The sequence below is a fragment of the Charadrius vociferus genome, unplaced genomic scaffold, assembly GCF_000708025.1.
Source record: "Charadrius vociferus isolate BGI_N301 unplaced genomic scaffold, ASM70802v2 scaffold120, whole genome shotgun sequence".
Classification (NCBI taxonomy): Eukaryota; Metazoa; Chordata; class Aves; order Charadriiformes; family Charadriidae; genus Charadrius; species Charadrius vociferus.
Window position 1 is genome coordinate 77618 of NW_009647030.1, and position 1975 is coordinate 79592.

Below are 1975 nucleotides of genomic sequence, written 5' to 3' on the forward strand. Positions count from 1 at the left end.
TCTACTCTACTCTACTCTACTCTACTCTACTCTACTCTACTCTACTCTACTCTACTCTACTCTACTCTACTCTACTCTACTCTACTCTACTCTACTCTACTCTACTCTACTCTACTCTACTCTACTCTACTCCTTTTCCCAAATTGTCAGGGCGTTTCTCTCATCTCCATGAGCTGGCAAAGCCAATACAGAGTGACCTCACCATGACATCAGCTCTCTCAGCACCCTTGGATGCTGCCCCACCAGTTCTGTGGACTGGTAATCTCTGAGCTTGCTCAATAACCCCTGACTTGATGCACATCCACTGCTGGTTGTTCTCCAGAGTCCTGCTCCAAGGCCCAAATGCCTGGGAGACCTTGTGGGTGAAGACAAAGGCAAAGAGGACAAAGAGTATTTCAGATATACCTGGACCTTCTCTTACAAAATTCGGCAGTGGACAGACTTTCTTTTTATTGATTATTCTTGAACTTTAACTTCACTACTTAGAGCTCCTCTTGATGCTCTTGGACCTCCTCACAAGTATTAACTCCAAGGGAGCTCTGGCTTTCCTAAAACACTCTCTATTTCTTAATGCCTCCTTTGAAGTGATACCAAACATCCAAACCATCTTTGCTTCCCTTTTGCCACAGATCTTCCTGATGAGTGGCCTGTTTAGCCAAGACAGTGTCCTCAGAGGTCCACTCAATTGCTGGAATATGAGCATGGACATTTTATGGGCTCAGAGGATGCTGTCCTTGAAAAGCAGTTGCACTGAATTCTGCTCCCCTTGAGCAACGCTGCCACTGAAAGCTCCTGGCATAGGCATCTTCCACTGTGAGACCTGGCATCTGCCCTCTGCTTCTCTCCTTCCTCACTCCCCCTGCCAGCTGAGGCTCCACACTTTCTTTGCCTCTGGAGCTGAGGCTGACAAGGATGACACAGGTGCTTTGAAAATGTCCTCGGCAACCCAAGGTCACTGAGAAAATCATTGCTCTGTTCCTTGATTGTGTCATCAAACGGATGACTAAAGGCTGTAGGAGAAGCACTGCCTACATCTACTGGATGGAGATGGGACAGGACTTGCATCACTGCAGCTGCCTGAACGAAAGCACTGAACGTGTCTGAGGTTCTCTTGGGGTGTGTTAAACGGCTGCTCTGAATGGCAATCGTGTTCCTGCAGGTCTTGTGCTGTCCCTGCTGGCTGCATGCAGTTGTGCAGGAGAGCCCTGGCACCTCCCGTAGCACCACAGGGTGTAGGTAACCTTTCAATGGAGCAACTGCCCTGAATGAGGTTAGGCACTGTAGGGGTGTCTGTGAGAAACCGGCCATGGGTGCCAAAGGAGGTCTTGTAAAGGCAGCTGGTGGAGACAAGAGGGAGACTTAGCTCCTCTGATGGCAATGGCTCCATCTGCTTAGTGGAACACCTCTACAGGCTGTTCTGGACATCATGAGCAGTATCAGGCTTCATTGTCCTAAATGTGGGCATCTGCTGTCACTTCGGCAGGCCAGAGATATGCCCAGCAGCCTCCAAAATGATGAGCCCAGACGCTGCCCTGTCCCTCTGAATGGTTCCATCAGTTACTTGCAAGTGCATTGGACCACTTGTGGTATTTAAAGTGTCACCTGTGGTTTGCATGAGTACAGGAGGTTCAGGAGATTCCTCCTTTTCAGTGCCCGGGTGTGCTGTCTCCTAGTGGGACAAGAAGAGGGGACTCTTGGACCTAACTCTGTCTCTGATAGAGGAAATAACTCTGCTGGAAATAAGTGTCTCTCCCCAGCTGAGGCAGAAAACATCAGTGATGACTTCTTCAACCTGTTTCCCAACAGGTTCGCCTGGAGCCCCAGGGACCCCTGGGGGGAGCCCAGAGGGGGCAGAGACAGTGCCACCATGGGCTGGTCCTCTTCTGCTGAGCTGGGCTGGGCTCCTGGGATGGAGGGAGCTCACGGCAAGCGGGCAGCGCTGCAGAGAGACAGCTCTGCCCAGGAGCAGCTCCTC